This window comes from Gorilla gorilla, chromosome 1 (genome assembly GCF_029281585.2).
Source record: "Gorilla gorilla gorilla isolate KB3781 chromosome 1, NHGRI_mGorGor1-v2.1_pri, whole genome shotgun sequence".
NCBI classification, from domain to species: domain Eukaryota; kingdom Metazoa; phylum Chordata; class Mammalia; order Primates; family Hominidae; genus Gorilla; species Gorilla gorilla.
This window is the reverse complement of record NC_073224.2, coordinates 204276850-204290197: the sequence shown is the minus strand read 5'-3', so window position 1 is coordinate 204290197 and position 13348 is coordinate 204276850.

The following is a 13348-nucleotide window of genomic DNA, read 5'->3' as shown; positions in this document are numbered from 1 at the left end:
CAAGGTGGGAGGATTGCTTGAGTCCAGGAGTTCAAGAGCAGCCTAGGCAACATAGTAAGGCTCCATTTCTACTAAAATAAATTTTAAAAAATTAGCCAGGCATGGTGGCACACACCTGTAGCCCCAGCTACACAGGAGGCTGAGGTGGGAGGCTGAGGTGGGAGGATCACTTGAATCCCACAGGTCAAGGTTGCAGTGAGCTATGATCGCATGACTGTACTCCAGCTCTGTGTGACACAGCAAGACCTTATCTCAAAAAAATAAATAAATAAAAGTCTTCTTCTATACAACATTTGCTTCTATCTGCCACTCAGTCTCTCTCCTTTCATTCATTGCCAATTTTCTTAAAAGAGTTGCCTCTACTCCCTCTCTCCTCCTAACACCCCCTCATTCCCCAAATCACTGCAATCTGTCTCTTGCACCCCACCCCCCCCACACACACAGCTGTTCACCAGGGGTCCCAGCAAGACACAATGTTCACTTCTCAGTCCCTCCAGTAGGGACCCCTTAGCAGCAGTGAATACTGTTGACCATTCCCTTCTTCTTGGAACTCTCCCCTTGGTTGTCTTCTCTCCTGACAAGTCTCGGCTCTCTTGTCTCCTTACCTCTCTGACTACCACTTATTGCCTCCTTCTTTCTCTGCCCTCTTCCCAGATCCAATTAATATTAATTATGTAGCTTCTACCTCCTAAAGAACTCTTTTTTTTTTTTTTTTTTTTTTGAGACGGAGGCTCGCTCTGTCCCCCAGGCTGGAGTGCAGTGGCACAATTTCGGCTCACACATGTAATCCCAGCACTTCCCAGGCTGAGGTGGGCGGATCACCTAAGGTTCCAGACCAGCCTGGCCAACATGGTGAAACCCTGTCTCTACTAAAAATATGAAAATTAGCCTGGCGTAGAGCTGGGCGCCTGTAATCCCAGCTACTTGGGAGGCTGAGGCAGAAGAATTGCTTGAAACCGGGAAGCAGAGGTTACAGTGAGCTGAGATCAAGTCATTGCATTCCAGCCTGGGCAACAAGAGTGAAACTCAGTCTCAAAAAAAGAAAAGAAAATACAAAACCAGGCCCGGCGCAGTGGCTCATGCCTGTAATCCCAGCACTTTGGGAGGCCGAGATGGGCGGATTACAAGGTCAGGAGATCGAGACCATCCTGGCTAACACGGTGAAATCCCGTCTCTACTAAAAATAAAAAATAAAAAAAAATTAGCCTGGCACGGTGGCGGGCGCCTGTAGTCCCAGCTACTCGGGAGGCTGAGGCAGGAGAATCACTTGAACCTGGGCGGTGGAGGTTGCAGTGAGCCAAGATCATGCCACTGCACTCCAGCCTGGGCAACAAGAGACAGACTTCATCTCAAAAAAAACAAACAAACAAACAAACAAAAAAAAACCTGAATGCATCCTTTTGCTATATAAAATTTTTCATTGTCTTCTTTCATTATCTGCCTATAGGATAAGTTTCAAACTCTGAAAGAGGGCTTCCAAGGCCCTCTGTGTCAGACCCCACCTTCCTCTCTAGCTTTGTCTCTCACACCTACCCCCTTGCCTTCTCCAAGCCTTTTCAGTTCAGCTAAACCCTTTCAGTTCCCCAAATCCAGCACACTATCTCTTGCTTCTGAACATTTGAACATGGTATTACCTCTGCCCAGAACACCCTCCTCTCCCTGCTCTCCCTCCCTTTACCTAACTCCTATTCATCCTTCAGAGCTCAACTCAGCCATTTCCTCCGTTTACACATTTGCTCATTTATTCAGAGGGGGCAGCTGCTCGTAAACTTTGAGAGCCTCAGAGAGAATGCTCAGTCCAGTCAGGGACCAGCTGGAAAGGGAAGGAACAGGGGGAAGAGGAATGTAGGGTCTTAATGGTTTAAAGGGTGGGAGCTGAGAGGCCAAGCTACTGAGAAAATAAGGGTTCTCTGAACACTGAGTAATAATATACAGAAAAACAGAAAGTTAATAATGAGAACTTTGGGATTTTTCTCATGTATGTTTAAGTTAAACGTTCTTCTCAGGCCATAATAAACTTACAAAGGGCTTAATAGGGAACACTTAGATGACCAGGAAAATGTACTTAATAACAAGTCACTTATTGAGCACTACAGGCACTGAGTGGAGCATGTTATTGTACATCATCTACCACATTGCTTGTGACAAAATAAGTATTGCTCTCCCCCATTTTGCAGATGAGGAAGATTCAGAGATTTGCCGGAAGTCTCACAGTAAATTAGTGCCAGAGTCAAAGTTCAGACCTAAATCTATCTGAACCCAAAGCCAACTTCTTGATCTTGACATTCTTTTGCCCACTTTTACTATGGGATAGATTTAAGGGGAGATTCTAATGTGCCAAGAAGATGGGGAGCCCATTGGTAGTTCCCACACTTAATGTCCCCATGACACCCATCCTGTGCCCGCTGACAGTTTGACAACTTACACAGCAGCTGGTTTGCTCGGAGGAGATCTCCGTTAATTAAAATAGCACTAAGGGAGAGCAGTGCAAACCATGTCAGCGGGTAATTAATGCAAAGGAGGACTAAGGCATGCAGAAATGCTCAGCCTCTACCTGCCAGAGCCCAGCTTCACTCATTGCCCCCAGACTAAAGCTGACACTTTGTCCCTCTGGCTACGAGCTGCTGCCTGTCCTCCTACTTCCATGGATGGGGAGGAATGACCTGTCCTCTGAGGTCACACCCAGGGCTTCTACTCTTACTGGGCTCTGGGCTCTCACCCTTTTTTGAACTGTCTATCTCTCCCAGGAGATCCAGGAGGACAAGACCAGCCAGAGATCAACCATCCAGGCCCCAAGGCTTTGGGGACATCATCTCAGAGGAAGTGTCAATCCTAGCCTACTCCTGTCCCATCAAGCTGTCTGTCAGGAGTTGTTGCCTTATGTCTTAGGGCAGGATCTTGAACCAGTCTGCCTCAGTGTCTAGTGTGCTGGGCTGAACCAGACCCAACCTCCTCAATGCCTCTGCCCAGAACTAGGACTTGCTTCCCTGTTGGACCTGGTCCTGAAGCTCACTGCTTTGCTGGGACCCTGATCCACCTTCCTGTTCCTCCTCTCATTTCATTATCGTCATACCTGCAGCAGGTACTCTGCAAAAAGATAGTTCTCCATTTTTCAGATGAACGAACTGAAGTTGAGAGCAGGGAAGTAGCTTGTCTAAGGACAGCAGACATTTCCCTTCTGTTCAGAGGCTGTGCTCTTCTGGGATTCCAGCCATCAGTTCAGCTGTAACTTGCTTTTCTGTCTTTAATAAACCTTTTGTTTTGGAATAATTCTAGATTTACAAAGAAAGTTACAAGGACAGCAAAGAAAGTTCCCTTATACCCCTCACTCAATGTCTCCACTGTTGACATTTTCTGTTACCATGGTACCTTGGTCAAAACTGAGAATCTGACATTGTATACTTGATTTTTGAATCAAGAAATTTTTTTTTCCCTCAGGAATGAGCTCCAAATTTCTCTCTTCTGCATCCAAAAGTCCAGTGAGGAGTGTGGATGCGTGTAATGTGGCCCCTTCATCACATCCACCCCATGCATTCCTACCTTATCCAGTGTCCCCAATCCCAAAAAACAGAAGGACCATCCAAGGAGGACCAGCTTCAGGCCCAGAGACTCAGATTCCTAGTCAGCATCCTTCAGGTACCTCACTCATCAAGCTCCTCTTTCCATAAGGCTTCAAAGATACCTCTTGCCCACAAACACACTCCTACCCACTAACCTCTAAACTAACTCCATCTTTAATTCTTGTGGACACCCACCCAATATCAACTCCATCCTCAAAGCTGTCAATAAGATCCAATGAAGCAAATATTTATTGATAACACAGAAATAAATCCAATCCTGTCCTGACCTTAAGCTGCTCCTGGTCCTTTGAAGGAAATAGAGGCCTTTGTATATGATTAAAATAGCATGTGGTAAGTGAAGCAGTGTAAACAGTGGTTAAGAGCTTGAGGTCTTCAATCAGAAATCTATGTGACTTTAGCTAGGTGGCATTAATTTCCACGAACATGTTTTCTGTTCTCTAAAATAAGAGGCTGGGGCCGGGCACGGTGGCTCATGCCTATAATCCCAGTACTTTGGGAGAATGAGGTGGGCAGATCACTTGAGGCCATGAGTTTGAGACCAGCCTGGCCAACATCATGGAACCCCATCTCTACTAACAATACAAAAATTAGCTGGGTGTAGTGGCCCGTGCCTGTAGTCCCAGCTACATGGGAGGCTGAGTCGGGAGAATCACTTGAACCCTGGAGGCAGAGTTTGCAGTGAGCTGAGATGGAGCCCCTGCACTCCAGCCTGGACGATAGAGTGAGGCTCTGTCTCAAAACAAAACAAAACAGAAAAACATAACCAAATGGTATTCATTCCTGCACTCCAAGGATGTGTTAAGAGGGGGCCGGGCGCGGTGGCTCAGGCCTGTAATCCCAGCACTTTGGGAGGCTGAGGCGGGCAGATCATGAGGTCAGGAGTTCGACACCAGCCTGGCCAACATAGTGAAACCCTGTCTCTATTAAAAATACAAAAAAAAAAAAAATTAGCTGAGCATGGTGGCAGGCACCTGTAATCCCAGCTACTTGGGAGGCTGATGCAGGAGAATCACTTGAACCTGGGAGGCAGAGGTTGCAGTGAGCCGAGATTGCGCCACTGGACTCCAGCCCAGGCTGTCAAAAAAAAACACACAAAAAAACACAATTATTTAACCAGGGAAATCATGTTGTGTTCTTACCACAATAAAATTTTTAAAAATGTTATCCTATTAGATTACACTATTATCTATGATTTGCAGATTGTCTCTTATAGTATTAGATTTCCTCACTTGTTTTGTAATTTTTATTTGTGAACACATCTTCCGGGAAGTTTTCCTCTATAGGATTCTATTAATTCCTTGGGTTTTGAATTAACTGTGAATTGCTTTGACCAATGTGATTCACTGGCTCTGGATCAATTTTGATCTTGGGCTGGGGTTATTTTGATATTGGGGTTTCTATATCAAGAGATAGTGCAGAATAGTAGCTGTCTAGTCACACATTGCCCAGGACAGAGGTTGACATCTCAGGACTGACAAGAATACTTCTCATGGACTGGGCTGAGTGTCCTACTTTCACTTCTGTCCATATTTACCAGGCAATGAGCAGGTACAGTTTTGTAAGCCTAAATGAACAGACAGGACAGCCCTTTTCCTACCTGCTCGTTTTTTTGCAAGGAGCCCAGTTCTAGCCTGTAATCTTGACTCCTGCCCTGGCACCTAGTATTAAAAGCTCAGCCCCAGCTATGGCTGTAATCCTAGCAACTTGGGAGGCTGAGTGGAGGATCACTTGTGTCTAGGAGTTCAAGGCTGCAGTGAACTATAATCATGCTACTGCACTTTAGCCTGGGTGACAGAGCAAGACCTGTCTCTAAAATTTAAAAAAAAAAAAAACATTAAAAGCCCAGCTCCGTGGCTTAGATCTCAACATCTTTATATCTTTATGGGCTCCATGGCTTCAGTTCCCACTCATTACTGAAGGAATCCACAGTGTTGCTTTGGCATCTGAAAATCTGAAATTTTACCATTGTTGCTTTTAGTTCGGCTATACATTTTTAAAAATTGAACAAAAAAACCCAAAAACCTTCTATCCTGCATTTCTATGTGTTTGGAGCAAAATGCCAGCTCAGTCTGCCATCTTGAGCAGAAGTACTAGGAAGAAATTATTACAAAGAGATAACAAAAATTAGCTGGGAGTGGTGGTGTGCATCTGTAGCCCCAGCTACTCAAGAGGCTGAGCCTGCAAAGTTGAGGCTGCTTACGCCACTGCACTCCAGCCTGGGCAAAAGAAGTGAGACACTGTCTCAAAAAAATAAATAGGTAAAAAATTAAAAATAAATAAAGATATGATAAGAACATGGAAACAAAGATGTCCCAGAAGACAAGCAAGAAAAAAGTTTCAAGCAAAGGAATCAGGATGGGGCACAGCAGCTCATGCCTATAATCCCAGCACTTTGAGAGGCCAAGGTGGAAGGACTGGTTGAGGCCAGAAGTTTGTTAGCAGCCTGGGCAACATAGTGAGACTCTGTCTCTACAAAAAATATAACAAATTAGCAAGGCTTGGTGACGCACACCTGTAGTCCCGGCTACTCAGGAGCCTGAGGTGGGAGGATTGTATGTGCCCAAGAGTTCAAGGCTGCAGTGAGCTATTATTGTGCCACTGCATTCAGCCTGGGCAATACAGACATGCTGTCTCTAAAAAAAAAATTTTTTTTTAAAAAGAAAAGGAATCAACTGAATTATATCAAAAATTGCATTGTGGACCAGGTGCGGTGGCTCACGCCTATAATCCCAGCACTTTGGAAGGCCAAGAGGCGGGCGGATCACTTGACATCAGGAATTCGAGACCAGCCTGACCAACATGATGAAACTCCATCTCTACTGAAAATACAAAAAATTAGCCAGGCGTGGTGGTGCACACCGGTAGTCCCAGCTACTTGGGAGGCTGAGGCAGGAGAATCGCTTGAACCTGGGAGCCAGAGGTTGCAGTGAGCCAAGATCATGCCGCTGCACTCCAGCCTGAAGGAAAGAGTGAGACTCCAACAAACAAACAAAAAAGAACTGAATGGACATCGTTAAATTTGAAGATGTGGAGGGCATCGATTACCTTGGTGAGAGCTGCTTCGTGGAGTGGTGGGAGACAGAAGCCTAACTGAAGAGTGGAAAGGAGGTGATGGAGAGAGACAGGTGGGAGGTCCTCCTTCTGACAGGTGGCTGTGTAGAAAGGAGGCTGAGCTGGTGGCAGCAGGACAGGGGTCAGGGAGGTGTCTGTGGGTTGCGGGCAGGGAAGATGCAGGAAGAGTCAGAAGATGCAGAAAGGAAGAGATGTCCCGCAAAACCTAGAGATGGCAAGGGTCAACCCCAAAGGAGTTGCTGGCTTTTCCCAGAAGGAGAAATCAGAATCCAGGGGAAAAGAAGAAGGATGAGAAGAGCACGGACATCATTTGACTTAGAGTAGGGGGTGCAAATGAGGAAGTTCACATTCCTGGCTCTGTGGAGTCGGTAGAGCCAGGGAATAGCCCTGGTTGAAGGGATGAGGAGGAGCAGAATAGATAGAGGCTTGAGGAGGGAGAGTGGGGAAGGTCTTTAGCAGCTGAGGTGGAAAAGATGAGAGAGAGTCTCCCTTTGACAGCAGAAAGGCCGTGGGAATCCCTCCCACGACCCTGGGCCAACATGGAGTGGGTACAAGTCAGGCAGCAGAGGGCCAAGGGTGAGGAAATCTGGGCCGAGGGTGAGAAGGCACAGTGGCCCGGGTGAGGCTGGATGGAGTAAATGTTGAGAGAGAGAGACAGAGAAGGGGAATGGGGCAAATCACCCCAAGAGAGAATGGAAGTAAGAGTGTGAATATTGTGCGAAAGTAAAAGTTTCCAAAAGTGGAGCTTGGGAAATTTTGCTTATATGTAAATTGTTTTGCAGGTCTATTTGACTGGGACTTGACCTGTAAATGAAGCACAAACGAATGAATGCTAGATACAATAGATCAAAGGAAAAGAAAAGACAGCGAGAGGACCGGGGGCGGTGGCTCACGCCTGTAATCCCAGCACTTTAGGAGGCCCAGGCGGGCGGATCACGAGGTCAGGAGATCGAGACCATCCTGGCTAACATAGTGAAACCCCGTCTCTACTACAAATACAAAAAATTAGCCGGGCGTGGTGGTGGGTGCCTGTAGTCCCAGATACGCAGGAGACCGAGACAGGAGAATCACTCGAACCCAGGAGGCAGAGGTTGCAGTGAGCTGAGATTACACCATTGTACCCCAGCCTGGGGGACAGAGCAAGACTCCATCTCAAAAAAATAAAAAATAAGAAAAAAAATGAAAGATAGCGAGAGAAGCGGGGCGGAGAGACAAGCACGTGGGCAGTGGCTAGGTGAATAGATGAATATAAGAACAACTGGACTAGCTGGTCACCATGGCTTATGCCTGTAATCCTAGCATTTTGGGAAGCCAAGGTGGGAGGATTTCTCGAGGCCAAGAGTTCAGGATCAATCTGGCCAATGTAGTGAGACCCCATTTCTTAAAAAAAAAAAAAAAAAGAACAGCTGGACAGACAGACTGACTCCTTACTCCCTAAACTTGGTCCCTCTAGACTCAATTCTTTTCCCTTTTTTTTTCTTTTGTCTTTTTTCTTTTTTTTTTTTTTTTGAGACATGGTCTTGCTCTGTCACCCAGGCTGGAGTGCAGTGGGGCTTGATCTCAGCTCACTGCAACCTTGCAACCTCCGCCTCCTGGATTTGAGCAATTCTCATGCCTCAGTCTCCCAAGTAGCTGGGATTACAGGTGTGCACCACTATACCCAGGTATTTTTTGTAGAGACGGGGTTTCACCATGTTGGCCAGGCTGATCTCGAACTCCTGGCCTCAAATGATCTGCCTCAGCCTCCCAAAGCACTGAGATTATAGGCAGGAACCACTGCACCTGGCCTTTCTTTTTCTTTTTCTTTTTGAGACAGGGTCTCACTCTGTCACCCAGGCTGAGTGCTGTGGCATGAACACAGCACACTGTAGCCTCGACCTCCCAGGCTCAAGCAATCCTCCCACCTCAGCCTCCCACGTAGCTGGGAATACAGGCATGTGCTACCACGCCTAGCTAATTTTTGTATTTTTTGTAGAGACAGGTTATTATTATGTTGCCCAGGCTGGTCTTGACCTCCTGGGCTCAAGTGACCCTCCTGCCTTGGCCTCCCAAAGTGCTGAGATTATAGGCATGAGCCACTGCTCCTGGCCTAGACCCAGTTCTGTCTTTTTTTGTTGTTGTTGTTGTTTCTTTTTTTTCCTTTGAGATGGGGTCTTGCTCTGTCATCCAGGCTGGAGTGCAGTGGCTCGATCTCGGCTCACTGCAACCTCCACCTCCCAAGCTCAAGCGATCCTCCCACCTTAGCCTCCTAAGTAGCTGGGACTACAAGCACGCACCACCATGCCCGGCTAATTTTTTGTATTTTTAGTAGAGATGGAGTTTGGCCATGTTGCCCAGGCTGGTCTCAAACTCCTGAGCCCAAGTAATCTGTCTGTCTTGGCCTCCCAAAGTGCTGGGATTTCAGGCATGAGCCACCATGCCCGACCTACACTCAGTTCTGTTCTCTGCATTTCTCCTCTCTTTCTTCCCTCTGTTTCCTGTTATCAAGGAGCTCAGTACCAAGATTGAAGTGCGGCTTGGGGGTTATTTTGTGAAGGGCTAGTTCTGAGGGCTGGCGCTGGGGTGGGGGGGCAGCTTCAAGGGTGCTGGGCTCCTGTATGCAGCTGAGGCCGAGGCGGGGAGGGAGAGACAGAGGCAGGGTGCCCCGGGCATGAAAGCTGCAGAGGTGTCAGAGGTAGAGACTTAATGACAAGCCCTGGGTCCACCTGTACAGATGAGCAGGGCTGGGAGGGAAATTGGAAAAGGGACACGTTCATTTTTCAGCACAGTTCTCTCTCCTTACACACACTCTTTCTCTCAATAAAGAGCTGGAGCCTGCCTCTGTTCTGCCTCTCACTCCATTTCTACAAAGGACCCCTGGAGAGAGGTTGTAAAGTCGGTAAAGAGGGGAAGGCATGGGGTTGCCTCCTCCGCTGGGACTTGCAGCTGTCAACGCAGTTGGCTGGGGGATACCCAGCCAGTCCCGTGGGCTTGGGCTAGCTAGGGTGAGGGTGGGGGAGGGTCGAAGAAGCAAGAACAAGGCTGGGAGGCTGCAGGGTGCCCCACACTTGAGCAGGTACTCGGCCGGAACCCTAAGCCTCTGGAGCCCCAGGTTGGCCCCTCAAAGGAGGCCTAGCTGCAGCCCAGAAGACTTCTCAAGAACCCTCCCCACCCCAACACACACAGGGCTACAGGAACCCTCTTCACCCACAGACACTCACGAAGCCCAGAGCTGTTAACTCCTACACTGGAGCTTGTGCCTGTAATCCCTGCAACTTTGGAGGCTGAGGCGGGAGGATTGCTTGAGCCCAGGAGTTCGAGACCTGCCTGAGCAACATAGGGAGACCGCCCCCCCCGCCATCTTTAAATAAATAAATAAATAAATACTGCCACACCGGGTTCTCCTTCTCCTACTCCAAATTGGGACAGTGGGAATGCTCAGCTGAACCTCTGGGCCAGGGAGAGGCTAAGTTGCCTCTGAGGTCAGCATCTTAGGTGCAATTCCAGCCCTCATAGCCCCAACAAAACTCATATCTGTTCCAGAAGAGTGGCTACATCTAGTCAGAGTTGTCTCAACACTGTTCTAAGAACCAGGGGCATACAGCCAACTCCTGGCACTAGGGAGAAAGCCGCTTCCTCCACTCCTCTGCTTGAGGAGGAGCTGGCGTTGGTATCCAGGAAATACACACCTGTCCACACGTAAACTGGAGGCTCCCTAATGTAACTACAATCAAATAACAATAATCCCGACCCCGACCCAGAGGTGAAATTGCTGGATCATATGGTAATTCCATGTTTAATTTTTTGAGGTATTGCCATGTCATTTTCCACAGCTGCTGTACTATTTATATTCCCACCAACAATGCACAGGGGTTTCAATGCTGCACATTCTTGTCAACACTTGGTATTTTCTGGATTTTTGTTTATTTGTTTTTGACAATAGCCATCCTAGATTGCCTTAGTAAAGTAGGGCAATCACTTCTGAATGTGGTCAACATTCACAGTCTTCATTTCCTTAAGTTCTGCTCACTCCATCCGTCTCTCTAATTGGGCTCCCATCTCTATCAGTCTACTGAGCCTTGCCTTGCTGTAATGGTTAACTTGAGTGTCAACTTGAGTGGACATGTGGTTGCTCAGATTAAACATTGTTTTCTGTATCTGTGAGAGTGTTTCCAGATGAGATTAGCATTTGAATCAGTGGACTCCCTAAAGTAGGTTGCCCTCCCCAGTGTGATTGGACATCATCCACTCACTTGAGGGCCTGAATAAAACAAAAGGCAGAGGAAGGAGGAATTTGTTGCTTTTTTTCCTGCCTCGCTGCTTGAGCTGGGTCATCCTGATGGCAGCAGCAGGTCATCTCTGTCCAACATACTCCATCTTTCCTTTATGGGCTCCTCTTCTCAGCCCACAGATGGTTGCCATCAGCCTCTGACTGCCCCGGGAGCCTAAAGCCAGCTTGAGAGAGGATTAAGGCCAGGCCTGATGGCTTACACCTGTAATCCCAGCATTTTGGGAGCCCAAGGCGGGAGGATCGCTTGAGCCCAGGAGTTTGAGACCAGCCTGGGCAACACGGCAAGACCTCATATCTTAAAAAAAAAATTTTTTTTTGAAAAAATTAGCCAACTGGGTGCAGTGGCTTACGCCAGTAATCCCAGCACTTTGGGAGGCCGAGGCGGGTGGATCACCTGAGGTCGGGAGCTCAAGACCAGCCTGGCCAACATGGTGAAACTCTGTCTCTACTAAAAAATACAAAGATTAGCCGGTTGTGACTGTGGGTGCCTGTAATCCCAGCTACTTGAGAGGCTGAGGCAAGGAGAATTGCTTGAACCCGGGAGGCAGAGGTTGCAGTGAGCCATGATTGTGCCACAGTACTCCAGCCTGGGTGACAGAGCAAGACTCTGTCTCAAAAAAAATAAAAAAAATAAAATAAAATAAAAAAATTAGCCAGGCATGGTGGCACATGCCTGTGGTCCCAGGTACTTGGGAGGCTGAAGTGAGAGGATCACTTGAGCCCAGGAGATCAAGGCTGCAGTGAGCCATGATCATGCCACTGCACTCCAGCCTGGACAACCCTGTCTTTAAAAAAAGAGAGAGAGAGGTTTAAGCTGAATGATGCCGTGATTACAGCTGACATTCTTATCTTCAACAGCATGGCTCTAACATAGGCCCCCTCGGACATGACTGAAATCGAGGTCACCTCCTCAATGCCTAAAGGCATTTCCCAAATTCTGACTAGGTCACACTCTGATAACTGCAGGGCCTAGTGCAGGGAAAGGTGGGACAACCAGTGGCTAGGAGAGACTTTTGGCACAGGCATCATATTCATGAAGAGCCTACATTTTATACTTTTATTTCCAATTAAATTATACATAGATTCATCTGACTTTTTTTTTTTTTTTTTGAGATGGAATTTCGCTCTTGTTGCCCAGGCTGGAGTGCAGTGGTGCAATCTCGGCTCACTGCAACCTCTGCCTCCCAGGTTCAAGCGATACTTCTGCCTCAGCCTCCTGAGTAGCTGAGATTACAGGTGCATGCCACCAAGCCTGGCTAATTTTTGTGTTTTTAGTGGAGACGGGGTTTCACCATGTTGGCCAGGCTGGTCTCAAACTCCTGACCTCAGGTGATCCACCCACCTCAGCCTCCCAATAGTGCTGGGATTACAGGTGTGAGCCACCACGCCTGGCCGATTCGTCTGACTTTTAAAAAACTGTTAAAAGGAGTAATTTATTAAGGTGCTATGAACTAAATATTTGTGTCCCTGCAAAATTCATATGTTGAAGCCTAAATCCCCAATGTGATGGTATTTGGAGGGGAGGACTTTGGCGGGCAATTGGGTCATAAGGATAGACCCTCACAAATGGGATTAGTGCCCTTATAAAAAGAGACATGAGAGAGATGAGAGATGATCATTCTCTGCTCCCTACCACATGAGAACACAGCAAGAAGGCAGCCATACACAAACCAGGAAGTGGTTTCTTCCAGCCATTGAATCTGCTAATTCCTTGATCTTGGACTTCCCTGCCTCCAGAACTGTGAGAAATAAACGTCTGTTGTTTAAGCCACCCAGTCTATGGGTGGTACATATTTGTTACAGCAGCCCAAACTGACTAAGACACAAAGTAAGTATTTAAATTATACCATACTTAAAACACATTGTTGGCTGGGTGTGGTGGCTCACTCCTGTAATCCTGGCACTTTGGGAGGCAGAGGTGGGCGGATCACCTGAGGTCAGGAGTTCGAGACCAGCCTGGTCAACATGGTGAAACCCCATCTCTACTAAAAATACAAAAATTAGCTGGGCATAGTGGCGCACGCCTGTCATCCTAAATACTCGGGAGGCTGAGGCAGGAGAATTGCTTGAACCCAGGAGGTGGAGGTTGCAGTGAGCCAAAATTGTACCACTGCACTCCAGCCTGGATGACAAAAACAAACAAACAAAAAAAACACATTGTTTTGGCATTACACACTTTTTTTTTGAGACTCTGTCACTAAGGCTGGTGTGCAGTGGCATAATCTTGGCTCATGGTAACCTAGACCTCCCAGGCTCAAGTGATCCTCCCACCTCAGCCTCTCAAGTAGCAGGCACTATAGGCAAGTGTCACTGGGCCTGGCAACACTCTTTTTTTTTTTTTTTTTGAGATGGAGTCTAGCTCTGTTGCCCAGGCTGGAGTGCAGTGGCACAATCTCGGCTCTCTGCAACCTCCACCTCCTGGGCT